Here is a 23952-nt window from a genome sequence, read left to right on the forward strand (position 1 = left end):
ATTTGTGAGTAATAGCCGGGTCCTGTGAGTTTGGGTAACTGTTACAAAACCAGAGTGGGTGGTTAGTACAACATGAAACACTGCAGAGGTTTCATGTCTGGCATTTTATTGAGTGGTGGCAAAGGCTTTTTCAAGGGAAAGGATCTTCTGAAACAACTGCTCCTCTGTCAGATTTGAAGAATTCTGGGACAAGCCCCCTGAGCCCCATATGAGCAGCGGTTTGGGCAACAAAAAGCGAGTCAGAACAGAAAGGTAATATTTGCGGTCTGAAGAAGAAATGCGTCTGTGCTTACCAATGGGCCGTGTGGTAAGCAACTGGCAGTTGAGGTCTAAAGTTGACAGCTTTGAGGGGCCTGAAACTGAAAACCCTGTCAGTCAATCCCACTCTTAGCCTTAGGGGCAATGACGGGAAGCAGCTAAAGGTTTCTTGCTCTACTTTCCTTTTGAAATGAGCCTTTTTTCCTGAATGTGTTCAGTGAACAAAGGACTGGAATTTTTCAGTGCCTGCTGCAAGGGTCTTTTAGCATCACAGAAAAATCACATACCTCACAGATACAGGAGTGCACTTGAATAGGCCCGAATGAAAAAAGATTTATGTAACAATCTGACATTACCCTGTGACCTGAACTGTCTGAGACACAAAGTCATGAGAAATGCACTGCAAAGAGTGAACAGTTTCATTTGGGTAGATTTCAACCAGACAAGTAATGTGGCCTTTCCATTAATGGCCTCATTTACGGTGTGACACAAGACAAACTAGTTAAAGGCCTTCTACGCTGCCCTGAGTCGATCGGGCAGTTTTAGTGTACTCAGTCAAACAGGGGCTAATTTCCTCACCATTAATCACAGCAGCCCTTGCACTGACAGATGGGAAGAGTCTTACAGATCATGAAGATTAATGTGACGGCCTGTGCATCTCTTAGGTTCAGTAGTGCTCGCCAGCAGATACAGCCAGTTCCAAATATGAAGTACTTTGTATGGAGTACTTGGAGCTTGCTGCGTGGTGCACAATAGGTTAAATGACTTTGGAGCTTAGAAAAATGTCAACGCACCTACTGTATATCCATTTATCCAATGATATATGGTCTTGAAAAAGATTGTTGCGCTGGATGCTGAGGGGTGAGATCTAACATACTTTGGGTCCCTTAGGATGGAACTCTTCTGGTCATTGATAATCTTAAAATGTAAAACTAGGAATATTTTCCTTGGTCTCCCAAATGCCTGTTAATATGCCTGAGGAAATCAAAACACACTTTGAATATTGCTAAATTACGTTTAACTAGACCAAATAAAGAAAACTACTTTTTTAAGTCTTTGGATTGCCAATGAAAACTTCTGCTAAGAGCCAAATTTGGCCCACAGGCCCCCTCTTTGGACAGTTTTAGTCTCAACACAAAGTAATGTGCTCTCAAGGCAAACAGTCCAAATCTCCCTCTTCTGAGAGGGGTTGGGTAAAAAGGAGTGCACTGGCCGTGATGGCAGATACTGACCTGAACGTGTTTGCTCTAGCTCGAAATGAATGGCTGGACTCCTCTCTGAGTTTAGCGCCAGACAATTTAAACAGAGTATGCGGTTACCAGCTGCTCTCGTAACTAATTCTCCCTGCAAAGACAGACCAAATCTCAACTTCCCTGTTAAATCCATCCTTTACACACGCTTGCATAGACTCCGAACACTCGATACTCTGAACTGCAAATAAAGTGGATCAGGGCAGACACAAATAACTCCACGAAAGTTTCAAGTGATTCCAGCAGACCTCTTAATTCCACAGTGGCCAGTTGTTTGCTCCCAGCACCTCCAGATGACGGGATTTGAGACAGACTGTCTCACAACGGTTGTGACACTCTGATATGCCTCTATATCAATTTAATCCCCACTCTAAATTTGGCTTGCCTGGGATTATGCTACAGCCATCTTTTGCTGCAAAAGAAAACAAAAAAAGTGCGTCCATGTCCATATTTACACCAAAATCTCCTTTGAATGCAATACAGGTCCGGTATTGATGTTTTGCAGTCATGTGACCACTAATTAAAAGACACCATCTAGCAATCAGTAGGTTAAAAGCAAGTAAGTAAAAAATGTATGGTCCCTGACCAGATAATGTGTAGTTGCAGGAGGTTAATGATAATCACTGTGAAACTAATTGCTTAACACAGACTTAGATGGCGGTGAGTCACTCACAGGAAACCATTCAATTCAATTCAGTTGAATCCAGTTCAGGTCAGTTCAGGTTTATTTATGTACCACAACAACCAGCACCTCAATGTACAAAATCAGGCACTTTATACTATAGAAAGAAACTACAGGATATCCTGACCATTTGGTGAAAACCTCCTTGCAGTTGCTTTGGTCACTAGCCGATCGCTGCAGTCACCAGTTTGTCGACAAACACTTGCGAACTGTTCTCACAGCGGTAGTGAAACTGAGAAATGCAACACACACTGGAAATAGAGACCATCTGCCTTGAAATCAAAGGTTGTACCATTTGAAATGTGCTAGCTTCAGTCGGTTTCACTTAGCAAAAGCCATCAACCTCCAGGAACCACTTACCAAGCAATTCAATGTGATGCAGAACTCTCAAACAATGTGAGTATTACGTCACATAAGAAACTTCCATACAATCTGATATATTTAACAATGCTAAAGTTGAAGAGGGAAAGGGACAGAAAAGAGATTAGAAAACAGATACAGATGAAACCTCAGTGACATTTGGCAAGTTCAAGCGATGACAGGTGAATTAACTGAAACAAAGTAGGATGGTAGGATGGAAACTATTGTGAGGTAAGTGACTGAAGCGACTATTCATGGGAATAATAAAGAATACTTCGGACTATACATCACAGGATGGGAACTGTACAAAAACCTTACAAACAGTGCTGCAAATTGTCTTTCAAGATGTTATCAGAAAGGAGACGTGACAAGCTTGTATGCAAAAATAATACAGTCTACTGTCATGCACAATTCCCAGTTGCATTTGTGATCAAAGCTAGCACCCTACATTATCTAGATATTTTCCATAATCTTACTAATGTGTGGGGGGAATCCATACTTTTCCCTAGGGATTGCAAACATCATCTCACCTCATCCAAAAGTTATTTCTCTCAGAGTCACAAATGTTAACATCTTGACAGTGCTAAAGCAAATTTCTATGTAATATATCTACTAACTGTCCAAAAATCTCACTAAAAAAACTAAAATATCACTCTCAAGGTGGTGGTAGAAGAAAACGCAAAGGAGTCTGAAAGCCAATAGGATTCATCCCCGACAAATTCCTGAGTAATTTTAATGCCAGCCAACCATCTAACTGACGGACAGATATTACTATCCATGGAGACATGGCACAAGCATGGTTAAAAATGTCACAAGTGCAGTGCCTCATCTGATGGTTTGACTGCATGGAGATGCTATTAGAGGCAGAAGAGCTGGCAGTGGAGCAAACAGCCGTTTGTAGTGAAAGGCCCTCCCGTCGTGAGTCAAACATGCTGTCTCATGAAGATGACAAGGCCCCCCATCAAACACATCCACACACAAAGGGGATCTTTGGGATGCTGACAATGTTGGCCTTTCATTGAACGGCCATGGGTGCTTCAAAAGGGCACCCAGCACACACCCCCACCGGACTTCGAGCTTCAACTCGTTGCCATGGCTTGAATTTAAAAAAGAAAAAAAAAAAAAGAGGCCCATCATAAGGCTATTAATCCAAATCAAATAACAATATGCTTGATTACCTGTGATTTAACTTACTGTGATGAAGGAGAAAGGAGGCGAGTCTTCTCTGCTTTAGAAGGAGGAGGCGAAGAAAGCGAGGATAGCAGAAGGAGGCAAAAGATCATGAAACAGTTCACTTGCAGTTTTGCTGTTTAATTTCAAGCTCTATTAACTACAGGCTAATAGAAGACTCACCCAGGAATTCTACAAAATCACAAAAGGTTTGCTGCTTGGTCCATCAAGCCTATATCTCACTAAAGTTATTAGTTTCCGTGTACCAAGGGTCAATACATCAGTGTGCAGGCAGACTGAGTGGTGGCTGGGAAACTCCATTACTCTCCATGAACAATAAAGCTTTCTACACATGTTTTGTAACAGCAACAGCTTCTGCATTTTTTGTTTAGAGACCCAGTGCAACAGTACTGTGCATAAGCTGTCCAGCATACATGCAGAGCAACGAGAAACAACCTACGTTTTTTTCCTAACTTGCAAAATCCCCTATGTGTCTTTAAAGATGTTCTTTTCAAAACACTCTCCATCATGGTTTATATTTGATTTTGCATACACGTTTTTTCCAGCATTTTATGGGGCATCTCTTTCCATGGGCGGAGTACCTTTGATTTGTGGCTTTCCTAACCTAGGCACAGTATCAATGCTTAGACTTCCCTCTGTCAAGGCTTTTGCTGCAGCTGAACATCGGGTTGTGCCAGAGACACAATACTCTCCTCAGGGCTTGGACTTGAGCTCACTGTTGGCAGGAATTCGGTTTTGGACACTTTAACCTGCCAGCAAATCTGGGTGGGCAGCTGGTAGTAACCTGAGACCCATCTGATCATCGCCAAGTTCTAACTCGGTGCAGTCCCAGGGGCACTATTTCTAACCTTACAGCCCGGTGCCCGACCTTACCGCGACGACTCTCTCTACGCTTCAGAATGCCACACTGAGCCCACAAGTAGAATTTGTGGGGGGGAAAAAATGCATCTAAGTTTTGCTGGTCAAAAAGACCAAAACATTTATTCTTAAAGAAATCAAATTCTACAATAAGTCAAGTCGACCTGCACAGTTCTCCCCAGTACTACCAAATTGGCTTAAAAAGTCACTTGATTATAACAGATTGATTGCTCTCACCGCTGATGTTGAATGGTGAAACACTGTCTACTTACGTTGGATTTTCTTTCTTGGCTTGGATCGGGACTGGAAGGGTGAGCTACGAGGCATTCCTGAATCAGCTCCCGTGGTTTATTCATTACCAGACCCACACCCACACTCAGGCTCTCTTTCAGGTGCAGAAAATAGAATTCTCTTAACTATGTAAAATCGTACGCATTGGTAGGATGCAGTTTCTGAAGTATTTTCATTACGCTGTAGTTCCAAGAACTCAGTGTACTACTTATATTTACCAGATCAATTTACCACATAAGTTATTTGACATTGCTGTTGCTTCATTTATTATGAAAAGATTGTTTTCTTTTTTAAACAACCAACTTATTTTGTGCAGATAAAGAAGTTAAGAGGCTCGCAGCACATTACAGTATGAGGTAGTGTTCTGGGTGGAGGTATTCAACTGCGCAATGCAGTCAGAGACAGCAGGCACTTTCTCCCTAGTTGCCTTTAGTATACAACTTTAAATCCAAGCACAACACCAAGTTGGTTCATGACTCAGAGCGTAGCCTTGTCCAGTCTTGGAGTGCCAGTGTTTACAGACAGGACTGACTATAACCTTCAACGTCGATCTTATGTCATAATGACGAAAGGCTGAGGCTTTGTTGATACATAACTGGCTAAATTATTCTGGTCTTGTTTACAGTGTACTTAGAGCTCTGTTAGGGGAACGTTTAAGACTCATTTCTGAAATATCAATATTTGCATAATACATTAAAAGTAACACAGGGATTTACTGGTACCGTTTGCAGGGCGGACCAGAAAGACCCAGAGTTTCTTTTGCAAAATATCACTTGGTTGATGCACAGCTCTGTAGGGTTGTTGTGCTTCGAGAAAAGCCGTAAACAAGCACATATCTGCCTTACTTGTATGAATAATCACATGTGCTTTGTTCTTTTAAACACGGGTCATACACCAGCCAACCACCTGTCAACAGCTGCAAGGTGTTGGAGACCGCCTGCTGATTGATTTGGCACTAGTGCACAGTTCAGACACTCAACCAGACATTCAATAACAGTGTACATTGCTAAGTAAATGAAAGAGGAGCAGTTAACATCAAACAAAGAAAATTACATTAAGGGGAAGGACAATCTGAGAAGAAGCTGCCAACTTAGTCTAACTTTTCTGGGCAGCACAGGTAGCAGATATATGTGCCAGTACTTACTGTTTTGTCTACCAGCCTTTGTTAACTAATATAGATACATTTCTAAAAAGCTAGATCATTAGACAATGACCAACGGTTTTAAGGCTGGCTTTTCTGCAACCATGTTGGACTTTTTGCCTGCAAATGGTAAATGGAAAAGAAAAGAATAAAAGATGGAGACATGTCTCTAAAGATTAAGGGAAACGGTATCCATCATTTACTGAGGACAAAAGGTTAGTGGCACAATGTCAAACTAGAGTTCTGACTGAAGGATAAACTTGCATTCCTTTATATATTTACGATCAATGGTTTAATCTGACGAGCCTAACATGCTAATCTGTCATTTAAAAAAAAAGATATATACAGTCTATATATTTTTTGCACATAACTGCTTAGATTTAATTGCAGTTACAATTACAGTTTAACTTGGATGGCCCAATGGCCAAATGAATATTGGCTCCAGGTGGCTGTAGCATCAAAAACTCAAGTTTGCTAAAAAAGGAAAAGTCGACAGCTACTGTTATGGCGCTCATGTTCACAGCTGTCCGCGCCTAGTTGGCAGAGATCAGCATGTTAAACAGCTTTTACAAAACCTCTTCAGCAGGTTTAATTCAAATAATTTACAAAGGCTGCAACACGTTTTATTTAATTAATTAACTGGAAGTGTTGCATATTTTTATTGAATACCTGGTGCTGAAATCCAGTCTGTCTTGTAGTGTTCTCTTACACACATAACTGCAATCTGACCCTGACACAATGACTTTACTGAGAGTGAATGGAAGAATAAAATCACATTCAGGGTAATTGTACTGCTTTAACTAGGCGGGCAACCTTCCTGCAGAGACTGAATCAATGACTACCTCATTAAACATAAGCCATGTGCCTGCTTTGAAGGCTCCTGAAAACCTAAGAGCAGGTGTGAACTCTCTGCGCCGTTCCATGAAATTGCTTCTTTAACACCTTTAGATTTATTTGTAATCCTTAAAAAAAAAAGTCTGCATTGCAATTAAAAGTTTTTCACAAGCAAAAATCCCTACATTGCTAAGAGATATTTGACAGGCACAACAGAAGCTCCCAAAAGACTTCTGCATTAGACCAAATGTTGTGGACTTTGGAGTGAGCCAAAGCAAGAACAGGTGCGTGGCTATTTGGGTTTTTTATAGTGCAGATGTAGTTAAGAGCATGCGTGAAACAAAATTAAACAAAGGTAGATGGGAAACTAATTTCAAGGAGGTGGGAGATGATGCCTGAGATAAAGAGTTATTCTGCATGTGTTCAACTCATCAATCATCCGGATTCATTTGGGGATGTGAGAGAAAAAGGGGAATCAGCTGCTAGTGTGAGTGTTGATCCTCGAATTCCAATAGCAGGTGTTGGGGACCGATCTGGTTCACTTGATTGTATCCTGGGTTTTGTGGGCATACATGACTTACATGCATGTGTCCCCACACGGAAATGAGCATGTTGTACATATGTGCAGCTGTCACAAATAGGGATTGCTAGAGAGATGCCAGTGCTCAGCTTAGGGTACCAATGCAGAAGTATTCAGCTCATGGTTTTTTTCCATTGATCTCTCCCATTATCACCTATATTCCCTCATGAGATCTGTTTCTGAGGCCAGATTTGCACAAAGTCAGCCTCGGAGGATCATACTTTCAATTGACAGCATTTATAGACATAGAAGGTTTAATACACGCCGTGTCTCCGGTTATCTTTCCGGTTAGCTCGGTGCTAGTAACAAGAATCTGATTAGAACATTCCAGTATTACAGTCATGTTCTCAGTGCTAAGCTAGATACCATCAGTAAACCCATTTACATGTTCTTAAAACTCTAGTATTACACTTCACTAAATCAGATGCACAAAGCAGCTGCCTCGCTGCAAAATTTGCCATGAGCCATATAGCCGGGGAGCTGAAGTCTCTGGGGTTTGAATGTCCGGGTTCAGCAAACAAAAGAAGTATTGATTACACCACGCTGGGTTGTTTCTCCCTGAAGGTTGCTAATAGCTCCCACATTGTAAACATTTCACCGCAAGCCTTTATTCGACGAAATGTTTCCCAGAAGAGGAAGCCATTGGCACCCATCAATCCCACGGTATAAGAGTGTGTCTTGGCCTGACGGTGCTGGTAACTTGTCAGCGGTAAGAAGAGAAGATGCAACGGGGAAAATGCTGGACTGCTGAGAAGGAAGAGAATCTGTGTCCCTGCAGCTACGAGGCACAGTGCAGAACGTGGTTCCACAAGATTTACAAAATGCGTTGTAAGCCAAGATCTGTACCACATGCGCAAAAGAAAAATATGCTCAAACAAGGCAAACGTTTTATTTTGGTTTTGGGCAAAAAACTAAATGACACTTCATCTTCTATGCAACCAGTGACACTTATGACTCTTGGCATTTCTTGACGGAGACATTTCATACAAGTTTGCTTACTTAAGAGCCATTTGGGGAAATTACATATTGCGCGCACCAGCACGAACAATTGAAAATGTATATGTCAAGTTTATTTGACGCAGTTTTAAAGGTACAAATTTGACACTGGTGTTTATTGAAATGACCTGGTGTGCAGAGTGCACCGGGGTTGTTTTCAGGATTTTAAAGTCAGCTGGAGACTAATCCCACTCACACTGCCACCTCACCAGTACTCCAAGAATTGTAAGGGTTGCATTGCAGAACATGCATTTCATTCCCTGCACCCACTGTAGCCAACTTCTTCCAGCCGAGAATGCCTCAAAAATCGCTTTCTGTTCTTTGTTACGAAACTGAAAGCTCTAAACTTTGTGTGCAAAGTTTCTCAAGTGTGTATCATAATGCAGATACTGCAAATAGTATTGTTAGGATTTCTTTCAGCACCATCTCCATGGGATTTAAGCATCACAACAGATGGCCAGAAATCTCATGGCCTCCACCCCCTCATACTATTTTAGTCTCAAGTGCCGTTCTGCTGCCTGCCTCACAGTTCTGATGAGAGCTCTTTCGGGTCAGAGGCCTTGTTCACTCTAAGGGCACCAGACCATAAACAAGCGAGCCGCCATTACCCCATCTTCGCCTTCTGTTTGTCAGTTTTGACGTCAGAGGATGGTATCTGTGGCATCTCCAAAGAGCCTTGAGAGTCTGGAAAGGTGGTGATTGATAGATGAGCTCGGGGAGTCATCAAACATCCCTTAGCCGTCTGTCTCTGAGCCTTGTCTGTGCCAGACAGCAGAGTCTGTCTGTCTGCCTGCCCACCCAACCGCGTGCATGTCCTGGCTTTGGCAAAGCTTGTCAGCACTGAGTAGCTGACGCGATGGCGAGGTGTTGTGTGCAAGTGTGTGATGACTTTTAAAACGCAGCACACTGGTTGCCTAATTTTCATGTCACTGAAGCACAAATTCTATTCAAAGCAAAAAATAAAGAACTGCCAGGTAATATTCAGAGTATGTTTTTTTTGAAAGAAGGAAGTTATAATTTAAGGGGTTTTTGTAACTTCAAAACAATGAAGGTACGTACTACAAGAAAAGGCTTTTGTGTTTCTGTTCAAGGAGTGAAACTATGGAACAAACTGAATATGGAATTAAAGCAATGTCCAAACATAAAACTGTTCAAAAAGAGTTATAAAAATATGATCTTCTCGATCTATAAAGAAAAGGAAAATATTTAAATTAAGTGAATGTCTCTATTTAAAAACAAACAAACAAAAAATTCATGATGTGATATTATAGTATATAGTATATCAGAAATCTGTTCACTATTTTTATTACAAATTATATCAGTAAGGAAGCTGACTAAATATTCACTGATAATTTATGGGACAGGGGTGGGATTAAATAAGTGTATACTTCTTCCCACTCCCTTTCAACATGTAAATTAATCAGAATGTTTTTTTGTATGTAATTTGTATAGTATATTTTTTTTCTCTCATTTCTTTTCTAAATGTACTTGTATATTGTTCACATGTTGAAATAAATTACCAATCAATCAATCAATCAATGACCTAAGGTCAGTCCCACCTGGACCTAAGCCATCAGACACTGTTGAATGTAGCCTGCTGAATATCAGACAGCTGCATCAATTTAAAAAAACTGCACTGATTGGAACACAATGTTCACTGCATTTGGGTTAAAAATGCTTGAGCATCAGCATTTTAGGGCATATCAGGGCACATCTTCCATAGTAGTAATAATAATAGTACTAATAGCACAATAATAGCACTTGTTCCTGTGCCCGAATCTACAATAGTTGCCAGGCCAGTTAAACAAACCTGGGTATTAATCACTCCAGGCTGTTTCAGGTTGGTGAAAAAAAAAATATCCCAGCAGGATTCTTGCAGCCAGTGGTGTAGAACCTTAAAGGATATGGACCTTAGGGTCTTGGCTCTAGGGCAGCAGAAAAAAGAAAAAAAAACATTACATAAAATCATTTGAAAACCCCTCAAAAAAACAGAACATGATCCAGCAAGATTTGGGCAGGAGCCAGTTTAGCCTGTGCAAAAGCGAGGTGGCACACAAGTCCTAATTGAGACTGTCAGTCTCTGCCAGAGCCACTTTGATGTGGACCACTGCACAGCTGCGAGCGGACTGTCAAAATGTTCTAAGCAAGCACAGGAGTGACTGTTTAAGAAGGAGATGGGTTTCTGCAGGATAAGCCGAAGATGAATTTCCCCAAGCTTTTTTATATACACGGCACAAACTGCAGTCTCACAGGTAAACAATTTAAAACAAAAAAAAGACTCATTCATTGAAGCAGAGCAGCGATTCAGCTGCATAGTGAGGTGTGTTTTGACACAAATAAGTGATGAGTCAGTGTGCGTTTTTACAGCATGTAACAGTGGTGATAAAATAGCCAGGACAGCAGTGCCAATGAATGAGACACAGCATGCTGCAGCATGGGTAATACGGCGCACAATATGGTAGCTAGGGCTGGGCCATATTATACCGTTCACGGTAATACCGGTATAATGTTAGGCAACGATAGGAAAATGAAATATCGCGATAGAATGGGAGTAAAACGCGCATGCGCAGTGCCTTTGTTTTCATACGCACATGGCCGATTGTTGGTTTGTAAAAATGGTGCAACTTCCGTGATGTGGAACTGGTTTGGTGTTTGTCTGTCAGATACACAACAAAGCACATTTTTTTGCAGAACATGCAAGCGGCCGTTGTTATTGTCGTATTTGTCGGACTAAGATGCTCTTAAATCTGGGAGTAATCTGGGTCCCAAACTCCGTATATTTGACTTCAGGTCAAACAACACTGCAGCATCACTGAGAGTTGAAAACTGTCTAAATTCTTTCATCTTTAATAAAACGATCAGCATTGCTGCTTTACCAGGTGTAACTATAAAGTTTAACTTCCAGGCATCCATGAAAACAAAAGTTATTACATTTAACGGAGTTAGAAGTTAGCAGGAAGCTAGCGGAAGTTAGCTCGCTAGTTTCGCTAGTTACCTAAGCATGATATTGCATGTTCTGACTGAGAGATTTCTGAAAAAATTCAAACGTACAGCTCTGCTATCACTTCCAACATAAATGAAGACAGGAAACTAAACAGCAGTGACCTTTGTAGGGTTACTGAAGTTGGGCTAGCTGGTATATAATGATGTGCTACGTGATCGCTAGCGACACAGCTATGTTAGCATAACATAAACAGTGAAGCTGGAGGACGAACACTAACACTTTTCCACTTATAAAAGTTAACGTGAAGGTTCTTCATGGTTAGAGACAAATGCAATCGCATGGCAGGATGCTGTAAACGGACCAAACTTCAGTCAGGAGAACAACTGAGATAATCCATCCACAATACGAGGTTAGTCATTAATATACTGCAACAACATGGGAATAGCTCAGCTGCCAGAGAATTCAACATTAATGAATCAATGGTACAGAAGTGGAGGAAGCAAGAAGAATGAGTTTAATAAAGTTTGATTTATCTGACTGCTTTGTTTCGCTTAATGTGCCTTATAATCCCGTGTACCTTATGGTCCAAAAAATGCGTACTGCACACTGCAGTTTAATGTTGCAAAGCACCTCTTTTTAACTTCAGTGGATATTATACATGGTTATGCTCAGGATATGTCAGCCCATTTCTACTGGAAATGCCTTTGGGTTAAACTTTCAGCAAGGAATTTGCATTTGCACTGTTACATTTTTATAAAGCTTTAATGTACATAAAAACCAGCTTCTTGTTTACGTGAAAATAAATGGAAGGTTGTCTTTTTGCGCTAGTAATGTTGTGGAGTTGTATTTTGTCTCGCATCAATTATATCGTCAGTTATATCGTTATCGCAAATTTTCAAATATATATCGTGATAAATATTTTTGGCCATATCGCCCTGCTCTAATGGTAGCCACATCCTATTGACACCCCTCAAGGGTAAACACAGACGCAGAACAGAAAGAACACACAAGCCAGCCTTTCAGCTTCCCCGTCTCTCTGTCATCTGTTTTCTGTTTCGCTGGCGCTCTCTTGGCTAAACAGCAGCAGCCGGGACAGGCCCTGCGGCACAGCTCCAACACCCTCACCTTCTCTAATCCCCACCCGCCCCGAGCACAGACACCCCGGAGGTGAAACAGACACGCACCTGTCAGCGAGGATTCGTTTAATCTCATCGATATATTATAAAAGACCCCCCTGACACCCACGCTCGAGTCTGTTCACAAAGAGCAGAGAAAATGCTGCCTGCTTGCTCGCGCACTGAATGTGGGGATGTTTCTGTATGACACCACAGAAATATTAATAACTCATTTAATGTAATGTGAGAAATAGTAAAAATGTGATTTATGGAAATGGCCCCTCCCCCCCACCCACCCAACATGAGAGAGGAAACAGTTTTTTGGGGTATTTTGTTCCTCAATAAATGTCTTTGAAATGAACATGAGTATACACTGAGCACGCAGGCAACCTTTGCCACATAACACACATTAATCAACTCATCAGCACTTAGGCTTTTGATAGCTTAGCTGACGTTGATCCCAACCGCCAAATAATTTTAAAGAAAGAGTGTTAATCCCCCATCTTGGCAGCCATACAGGATATATAGTTCACTAGCTTGTCTATCTACAAAAGAGGATTATTCTGCTCTTGATTAAATATTAGCTGATTAGCAACATCTTAAACCAAATGTAAAGTACCTATGAAGTAATGCTTGATAAACCACAGCTGAAAAAACACATGTTACCTATAACTGTGATTCAGAAAGTGATGATTTAATACATAACAAACACAAGCTATCATTTTGAAGGATGGGACTATAGCCTGCCAGAGCTAGCTCAGTGTATGACACCTTAGCGACACATTACTTAGCGACAATTGACTATGTGCACGTTAGCATATGCTACTTCCGGTGCGGAAACTCCTGTGGGGAGCTTTGTTTCCGGTGTCCTATTCGCGCCTGGTTTACGGTCCAAAACAAGTTAAGCAAATGAATCAAGTGGCGATTTACATTTCTATAGATGTCTTGGGCATTTACCCAATATATCTGTAAATGATGTTCATCGACTTGTCGATATTTTTCCCCCGCGCCTCAGAGCAAAAGAGAAAAGGGATTCAAATGTTATATTTCTCAGCTGTCCCTCGTTTATCGCGGGTGTTATGTTCTAAAAATAACCAGCGATAGGTGAAATCAAGTAGCCAAATTTATTTTTTGACGGTGCAAAACGTTTGGTGGACATCGTGGACATACAGTACTGCACTTCAGAGTCACACTGCTAGCGATCAATGCAGCGATTCTGTACTGTACAGGAGAGACGTCACGGAGGAGATCGTCTGCAGCGATCAGGACGCAGGACACAATGTGACGTAAAAAAAAAGCATGCAAACTTGCACTAAAAAATCCGTGAAACAGCGAGGTGAAAGGTTAACCGCGTTATTAGCGAGGGACCACTGTAATTTTTAAGGTAAGTCACAACATACCCTTCGTAAATACTAATGTATAGAAACCGTTACCAGCAATCATTCATTTTTTGTGTGGCTTTTTTCACGGTTTGTTAACATGCTGTGTAGGTGTGTACTTGACTAGCTGATATCGACATAACGGGGGAAACATCTGGTTTGACTATTCTTCACCTGTAGTTTGAATGCTAAACATTTGCCTGTTTAAATCATAAGACCAGTCACTATACAGAGATGCTTCTGAATGTGGATGATGTGTCTTCTGCTGCAGTAATGCAGTTCTGCTTGTGTTGAGTGATGTAAACAACTAATCGATCTAAACGCTTTAAACGTCAAAATTGATCATTAGATTTTTTATGACACAACAGTGGTGAGTGTTCCCACCTTCTGCTCTTTGTAACTTAATGCGATCTTTCCGTTTTCGAGTTTTGGACATGATTTTGGAGTATATCTTCGCAGTAGCGATTGACCGCAAAGTAAAGCTACCGGAAATGTACAACCCCACAGCCGCTCTCAAACCAGGAAGTTAGCATTGTCTCGTGCACATAGTCAATTACCTTAGCGACACATTATTAAATGTCTAATAATGCTAGCTAAGCTAAGTCAAAGAGAGAATAAACAAGGAGCAGAGCAGTCACATGGGAAAGTAACTTTACTTGGGCTGAAAACTTGTTATGTGGCTCTAAGTGCAATTAACATGTAAATGTTTAGCTTTAAGAGCTAGCGTCTAATAGTGGCAGTGCAATGTCCTCCAGTCACTGTGATAAAACAACTCTTTTTACACCTTACTCACCAGAACGGCGCCCTCGCTTATTATATATGAAGAGCAGATTTTTCCTTTTCTGCGTGAGGTAGCATTTACTTGGATAGTGTGGACAGACACTGTCCCATTGTAAGATAACTAACTAGCTAGCTAGCGAATGGGTCTCGAGATGCTGAGGGAGACTGTGGTAAAATGCAGGCAGCTGGAGAGATGAAGATAGGACTAATTTAAATGAATTGCAGACGTGAAACTACATTTAAGCCATTTTACAGTATAAGGGCATTATTTGGATTTGATTTTTTTGGTTTTGTTTTGATGCACAGAGATCTGTTTTTAAGGAGAACTAGTTTAAATCCAGGTTTAAGCAAAGAACATACGAAGTTAATTACAAAATAACAACAAGAAATAAAGTGTAGTAATTCAGTGCCTTCAAGCTTAAGCTACTGAAGTAGTCCCATTAAAAGAAGTATACCTGTTACAACACTTCCAGCTTGTTTATATAAAATAAAAATCTGCAAAGCACAGCTGGAGGCCTCATAACCATCAGCCATTCCTTAAAGGCAGTTCTCTGGCTTGCTATTATTTCTAAGTGTCATTTCTTTCCTGAACAGAGCCTCTGTTGTTTTCAGTGACATGCGTGGTGTGCCACATTCACTTAATGAAGCATGCTGACTTCCTTACTCCCCATCGTGCCTGCACGGCCTCTCGGAAGACTGTGGAGTGTGAGGAGGAAGGAAGGAGACTATAAAAGGACACTAAAAAGACTGCAACACAGGAGTGTTGGGCTGGCAGTGCCCTGCTTGGCTTCTTTACCACAAGCTAATGTAGAACCCTAAAGCTCAAGTGTGGCTGATTTGTGTCTCAGGAAAGAAGGTGTGTAAAAGCTAATGCTGTACACAGCCCTTATTCTGGACTGTAAAAAGTGTCACCAAATGTTACCCAGAACTTGTCTGTTTGTAATGTCATGCGGTCTTATTCACAACTGTATAATTGAGCAATGGCTTTTGAGAGCCTGTTTGCATTAGGAATCTGTGCACAGCTGCATTTTCCAACATCAACAACAATATGCTTTGGTAATTGTGTCTGTTTGCTATACTGGAAGCCTATTACTAAGCAATCTGTCTCCTTTAGTACATTTACAGATTTTCTTCCACTGCAGAGGATGAGCAACCTTGAAATTCCTTGAGATGGTCTGTGATAAAGTCAAGGCACTGTCTTGTCTTAAACCCCCCTGAGAGGAGGGTTTCAATGAGCAGACAGGAGCCAGACCAGTGGCCCACATGAGAGAGTCTGTGATGGAAACCCCTCTGTACACACTGCAAATCAAAGCAAAGCCATGTAAGTGTTTTTCCACACACTTTCAAGAGACAGGGAGGAATGGACCAATACACTACTGCAGTCTGGTCTCCTGTGAATGCCTTGGTGTGAATGGCTTGAAATGTACACCCAAAATAGTAAAGAAAGTTTTCTAACACCCAGCAGGTCAAGGAAAGACGTGCTACAAAGAGAAAATCACTGACCTGCTGCTGAGTGCCACATAAGGCAAAAGCACGAACAGTTTAAGAAAATCAGGTTGGAAAAAATCTGGTAGTTAGCAGACAACTTTGTATAAAAGACAAAACCTGGAATGTACCTACAACAGACTCCACAGCAAAAACAGTGTGCACACAAACTATGATTGGTATGGCAAGTTCACAAGATTTGCCTGTTTAGAAAAGCATATGTTAGAACTTGACCCCATATTCTTCCAGTAATGCTTGAGAGCTGTTTGCTATATTAGATATGACGCAAGCACTGGTTGTGAGGGGGAAAATATGTATTCCCCAACTGGTTGGTAAGTGGTTCCCAGAACTTCCAGCAACCACTCATTAACCAGCTAGGAAAATCACATGTTTCCCCTGACGATCAGTGGTTGCCAGATGGTTGCAGACTAGCCTCTAAGCCTGTGTGACTGGGACCATATTCACTAGATCCTATCCAAAATGGTGACCAAGTTAACGTCTCGTTAGCTATTAGCAAAGCTTCAAAAGCAGACAAAATTTGATTATAAATACATACTTCTTGTTTGTTAATGTAAATTCACTGTCTTTGATTATATTGAGTATAAACCAGTACATGGCACAGGTGCTAGCATTCTACCAAGATGGCATGCTAGCTTGCATACAGTGCGCTAAAGCAGGGGAGCTACTAGCGTGACTGACTAGTACACATGATGCTGGAGCCAAGGAGTTTCTTCCTTAGCTAATTACAGAGCCCATATAAGTTGCACCTTTAGATCTTAGCACCCAACTTGATGAGAATGTTACAGTTTTATCCAAAAGTATTTTAATAACGTGCATTAATTTTATTACTTTTAGCTGCATAGCTCATTTTTTAAGTTAAAAAAATACGTCTTATCCGAATCATATATTTGTTACAAAAATCACATTTTACCACATTGTAAAGTTAGCTAAAATAGCTTGCAGTCTTATGTTCATATCGCCATTTAACACTGAGCAACATGTGCAATAATGGAGTCGTATTTCTGATCTTGTTCAAAGTCTACATTTACATATTACTACATGCAGTCGTACAGGATTATGAATAGATTAAAGAGTCCCATTTAAATCAATGCAAAAACAAAGTACACAACTAATATCTCAAAACACGTTCTAACAATAGAGAATTTATGCTGATTTCATAAACAATTCCACGTATTTAACACCAGTTGATCTGCTGGAGATGTTACATCTGAATTCATGGACAAGCTTTCTTCTGTACAGCCTGGTTTTTGATACCAAAAACAGGCCCGTCTTTGATACCGACTGCAAATATTGACTTCTCCAGGATGGTTTCGCTGCGGCCTAGGGTTGAAGGGGCTTAGACCTCCCCTGCTCTCGGGACTGCTCCCCACACCTGCTGTGGGCGACGACCTTATTTACACCAGCACCCGTTGGAAATGTCAGTATGGGGTGCAGGAAAGCCAGAGATGTACAGGACTCAGGTACACACATAAACAGTGCACACATATGCAAACCAACACACACTCTTCTCTGTTTCATCTCCAGCCTGGGATTTTTGGGCGTCTGACAGGGGCTGCTTTCTTTATGAAAGGTAGGAGTCAAGCCAAAAGGTCTGTCTAACGCAAGCTTGAATTTTTGCACGCACATCTACACACATACACGCAACAACCATGCTACAAGACCTAACCGACATATTCAATATTTGTAGACATCAATAATGGGCAAAACCTGACCTGCTCCATCTGAGCGGCATGTTTAGAGTTTCAGAGGCCTCTAATGAATTTGGCGAGCGCAGGTAAAATCCCAGCTACCCGTAACGAAACTGTGTCACCAGAGAGTCCACACCAAGCGTAACAAGTCACACCGGTGGCCTGCTGTACTCAGGACAGAGAAGGCACGCTAAGGCAAAAGTCCTCAGGATGAAACCATTTCAGGACTTGGACATTTGGTCACAGCAGATAGAACAGTATACCATTTACCATCATCAAAGCATGCTAAACAGAGAAGGCACAGTTAACTCTCAGAGGGCCTGCTATTTTCATGAACCATTTAATGTGGCCTCCAAAGACATTTCTATAATTTATCATTCTGAAGCGTCACAGAAACCCCTTTTTGGAGAGCGCATGCTAAAAACCCCAGTTTGCTTCCCATTTTCTCCCTCCAAGTCTGAGGCAAAAAGCCAAATAAATCTCTTTTTTTTTTTGAGGCCTGTTTGAGGAGGAATTTGGGGACCTGAACCTTCTCATGGGGAAATCCATATCAGCAGCACGCACACACAGGCTGCTCTGGTTTAAACAAAGTGTATTTTTTTCCCCTCACCAGTTCTGCTTTTCTCATTGCTGCTTATTTCGGTCACTTTTATTCATTTATTTATTTATTTTTTGCCTCACCCAGTCGATAAATCCATTCAGTAGACCCTAAAAAGCTTGTGTCCCTATGCTCCTCTCGCTGAAGCTGCAGAGAGCCTTTGAGAGGAAGAAAGAGGCAACTGGACAAAGCAGACAAGGGGGAACACTGGTGGAAAGGAAGGGATAAATGTCCCTTGTGAATCAAAGATTGCTTGTAAAAAGACAGCTTAGCTCCTGGCCCGGAAACCACGTAGCTAAACATGTCTTTCATGTAGCAAAGGGATTGCTGAGCAGATAACCCCCGTCAAGTATCGAATCTTTCTGTGCCGCCATCATTCGGAGAAAAGAAGGGGGGGAAAAATCTGGCAGCATGAATGCAGACAGCAGCACAAAGAGTTGACTGAACAATTATTAGGTCTCACCAGGCTTGACTGGTTTGTGTGCACATGGGAAATTCTTTAGCACATGGCAATTAAACACGGGCGGGTTGGGAAGGGCCTTCAACATGACCCAATTTTGACATCAAGCGGTGGCAAGCAGCGCCGTGATGATGTTTTGGTGACTTTTGCGTAACTTGTTTTACAAGCTATTTGCCTCTGCCATGGGAAAACTCAACAACAACAAGTGTTCGCCACAGGCGCACACAGCCGAGCACTTTTTCCCCCTCAGCTTTGTTTTATGGGTACTTTAGTGGTTGACTGTGGAAAAACCACACGTTGTAATGGAAAGGCGTTTATGTTATAGATATGCACAGGTACGCGCTGTGTATTGTTGCACGTGAGTTTTTATTTGTTCCTGAAGTTTTCTGAGAGTTAGACAGTTAGTGCAGTCCAAATATTTGACACTTTTCTTTTTCACACAAACTCCAGACATCCTTTTCCTCTTTAGAGGCACTTTATTAGTCTCCACCCTCCAGAAATCTAAGCTAAAAGTAATAATGCACTCATTGTATTTATTAGATTTAAATTTATTTCAGTCCATGTGACACATCTCAAAGTCTGCCATCAGATATGGTGAGGTATTAGCAACCTTAGTGCGAATGAGAACTTGTTTCCTCGCTCTTCTCCATGTTGACTTTGGCCAACACATGCTAATCTGAGAACAGGCCAGAGGGGAGTAGTCTACCTGGGGTAGAGTGTCAGGAGAACGATACAGCACGAGAGAGAGGTATATAATTTTTTCCTCCTTCTACGAGTTCTCACACCGGCCTTTGCACTTGCAAGATGTTGTTTTTCACCCTGAGCATCTCAGTCAGCTTCCAAGCTCGCATGTGCCCACAAATAATGTTACTTGCTATTAAAAATGACTGAATGTGCAGAGATCGCATTTATTCAGCAGAGCCTGCCACCCGCGGGGCAAATGTGCAACCTAAAACGATGCCGTATGGCCTCTGTCAGCACTGTACTCTGCTTCACGTGACACTTCTCAGAGGTACTGCAGCTTCATATCCAACTCACTGATTTTGGTCTTGCTTTGCCACTGCTCATAGAAATGCAATCCGTATAGAGCGTTAAGGGTGGTGAAGAGTTTTCATCCAATTTTGTATATTAGGAAGTCTCAGAGGACTTTGCTGAATAGACAATATGATACTCTCCTTTTACCTTTACCTTTAATATCCACCTCAGCGGAGAATTAAATATGAAATAATAAAGAATTTTCAGTGATTTCTTTTAATTTAGCAGCACGGTCTCAAACTGCAACTGGATCCGGCGCTGGCAAAATGTAGATTTATGGGTTTGACATTCACAAGAGTACACCGGCTCCTGTGGGACTCAGTGTTTCTTTGGTTTAAATCTTGAGTTCCACTGAGTTATGTCGTGTTATTCCCTGTTCTCACTCAGATGAAACCTACACCCTCATATTACTGAGCCCTGACATTTGGGGTAATGCAGATGCTTTGCCAGCTCCTGCCAACTGACCTCCACCTCAAAAAAAAAGTACCTCCCAGTTCATAGGTGGGATAGCCAACAGCGCATGACTAACTGCTTTAAGAAAACAAGTATATGATCAAGTCTATGTTACACTGGGGATCCGCGAAACCCACACATGTGAAAGACTTTCCCTCTCATTTGTTATGCTACATGAAAGTCTGTGGGAGCTGACAGCAAACGCATGCTGGTGCTGAACGAGTCATTAGCGTGTCAGTATGTTTACGAAATGCTCCGTATAACTTAAATTCAGATTGCACATGCATTTGGATAAGTCATCTTATCTCTGGTACCAAATCCCACAGCACAACATACTAGCGTTACGCTCCATTTAATCAGCCGAAACGAGCTTCCTGCTAATTCCTGTTTCTTCTCCGTAATTTTTTTCTTTTATTTATCCCCCCACCACCACCACCACCACCATAGCTATTAAAATGTTTCACAGTAACAGCGCAGGTGGGAAGCATGCTGGGAAGGTAATTTGTTTGAAGTTCAAGGGCAAAGAGGTGATGGGTCCTTTCACATCTTTACCATTTTTAACAGTGAGACACTATCTCTACCTGAAGCACCTCAGATCAGTCAAGCTGACACCTGGTAAATCTCCTGTGAAGGGAAAGTCTTCAAAAGGCTTTATTTGTTTTGTTCAGACTCACAGTGGAGATAACCTTGACAACACACTGCTAACTGAATTATGACCATAAAGTGGATATATATGATTTTTTTGTATATAAAACACTCGGAGGTGCACTTACGAAACAGTAAATATTTACAATTCACAGAAAAGGAGGAAAAATGACATCAATTAAACAACTGCAAATCTGTAACAGAAGCATAAGATTGAACTTTGAGTAAACGTTGACGCACAGCGGAACATTTAAGTATGATATTCTGCAGGAGTGCACTTCTCGACAGGTTCATGGCACAAATATGCATTCAAGTTTTAGAATATGTTGACGTTATACAGTGGACTCTGTGGCTGAATTGCCATGCAACTGCCATGGCAGGCGGTAAGTTCAAGCCAACATACAGACAAAGTCAAGTCTTGGTGAAGAGTTAATTTTGGGTTGCTGCACCGGTACGAGAAACTCATGAGAACTGGAGATGCTTCAGATAGCAGCAGGGCTCATGGGAAGTGGCTCATTAACCTGGATCCCGACAAAGCTCGGCATGACGTCACGATGGCTGATAGAGTCTGAAAAGCTGGATTTGATTTAAAGCATTACACCCGAGGCATCGCTGTTGCTTTCTTCTTGAAGCAAATTCTTCATTTTAAAAAAGTTCAAAGTGTGGGCACACTTTAGAAAAACTCATAGAACAAGTAATCTAGTTAATATCACAAACGCGGTAATGTCTATAATAATAAAACCGACATTAATACATGCAAACATGTAAACATTAGAAAACAGTTAAAGTGCAACTTGACAGGCTTTTTGTAAAAACGCATCAGCTTGATGTTACAGTGGGCACAAATGAACTTTATACTTTCATGTTTACGAGTGAGACGTATAAAATATGCACGAGGTATTCTGCTTTACAATCTCATAACATTTCCACTCAGTGGGGCGGATTCATTAAAACCTAACAAAAACAACTGTACGCATGCACTGAAGCAACCCATCAACCTCAGAGTGAACAGCATGAAACCAGATGAATGGCATATTCAGCGGAGATAATCATCAACAGTGTGCACCAGAGCAAAGAGAGTGCTACTCTTACCTTTAAATTGGTGGACAGATTTAAAAACATTATGACTTTTATACATGTACACTGTAACACATATGTTTAAAGGCACCATTATGCAGTTGTTTGCCTCGTGCCACCTATCGTTATTACAGGAAGCCAATGACAGAGCCCCGGTGGCCTAATGGATAAGGCACTGGCCTCCTAAGCCAGGGATTGTGGGTTCGAGTCCCATCTGGGGTGATGATTCAGTCCTTTATTTCTCACATCCCCTCACCATTTAAACTGGTTGAAATTAAGCACAGTCTTCTAAACTATATGGTCATCAACAGTATTCAGATAGGCTGTGGTGTTTGGATGAAGCTCAGCAAAAGCCTGAACTTGATACAAATCAGCATGGACTCATGTTTTTATGTTGTTCAAGCCAACTGGGCTATACTCAACATGTCAAATCCTGTCAAGATTTGAAATGTTAAGAGGTACTTTTTATTCTCCTTACTGCTAAGAATTCTTTAAGTTCCTGTTGCTTTTCTATCAACCCAAAGCAGTCTGGCTTTTCTCTCCAGACTTGTAATGTCACTGAGAAGGGCTTTTTGTCCAGAGAACAACCACTCACTGGATATTTTCTCTTTTTGAGATCGTTCTCTGAAGTGAACCAAATCACCTTTCTTGCCCCTTCCTCGGTTTTAACTTCAGTAGGTCATCTTGACCATGTCTAAAGTACATCACTAAAAGCACTGAATTGTATATAGCTTGTCTTGTCTTTCGTCCTGTCTCCTTCCCTTCACCCCCAAGCAGTCATGGCAGATGGCCGCCCTTCCCTGAGCCTGGGTCAGTTGGTGGTTTCTTCCTGTTGAAAGGGACTTTTCCTCATCACTTTCGCCAAGTGCTTGCTCACAGGGCGTCGTCTGATTGGTGGGGATTTCTCTGTATTATTGTAGGCTCTTTACCTTACAGTATAAAGTACCTCGAGGTGACTGTTGTTGTGATCACTACATTTGTGATTCCAAAATATAATATAGTTTGATAATGATTATTTTCCATGATATAGTAATAAACCAGCTAGTAGAAGTACGAACCCACATTTGTTCTTTTGCAATATGTTTTGCAGCCTTTCACAATGTGTCAAAATACCTGCTCCTGCTGATTTCTGACTGTGTGAGGGACTGGTTCAACAAATAAAATTATTTCATGAATGCATCACTCTGTCTTTACCCTTGTAAGCAATTCCTAATATTACACATAACCTGACAGCAAGTTTTCAAAGTATTAAAAAGCTTGTAAGGTTTTCAAAGTGGCTGACAGAAGAAAAGCAATTAGATGGGCACTTATTATATTTATGTCTTCAACTTCTGAATTTAGTCCCTCCATTTAAGACTAAAAATGAGGCCTATTTTAAGGCCACCACGCAGCATTAATGCCGTTTATCAAGCTGTCAGAAATTACCATTTAACGAGGCGTCTAGCCTGCTTGAACTGTATCGTATGACCAGCCAATTAAATTAAAGTGCACAGGGTTGTCTGTCTACTGCTGGGTTTTCCAAGCCTTAACTGTGGCTTACACAGCTGTTTCTACCCTCTTCTTCATCAGATAGAAGGGGAGGGGCTCTCTCGAAGCAATACCGTCTGAGCAGACGACGAAGCGACTTTCTGCGTATCGATTCACCTTCGCTGACATTGATGCAGTACACGCATGTACGTTCACAGGTAGGCTAAATCTGGCAAGCTGCCGCGTGGGGCACCGTACTGTTTGTTGTTATTTCACTGCGTGTTCTAGATTAATTGCATGCTAAAGGGCGGGAAAAGTCATCATAAATATTGTGGAAAAATAGTATTACATAAGCTGTAATTAG

At 41.4% G+C, this 23952-nt stretch overlaps 1 protein-coding gene and 1 non-coding gene across 2 annotated transcripts in view; one reads left to right on the top strand and one right to left on the bottom strand.

Annotated features, from left to right (window-relative positions):
• col25a1 (collagen type XXV alpha 1 chain) overlaps positions 1-23952 on the bottom strand; it is a 157214-nt gene that overhangs the window by 123742 nt on the left and 9520 nt on the right. The gene's annotated exons all lie outside the window — the stretch shown is intronic.
• On the top strand, positions 22271-22343 carry trnar-ccu (transfer RNA arginine (anticodon CCU)). Its single transcript has one exon. It is a non-coding gene; the product is annotated as a tRNA-Arg (tRNA).

The sequence above is a fragment of the Copadichromis virginalis genome, linkage group LG3 (assembly GCF_057382275.1).
Source record: "Copadichromis virginalis isolate Kocher_CV1m ecotype Utaka linkage group LG3, C_Virginalis_male_GT1.1, whole genome shotgun sequence".
NCBI lineage: Eukaryota > Metazoa > Chordata > Actinopteri > Cichliformes > Cichlidae > Copadichromis > Copadichromis virginalis.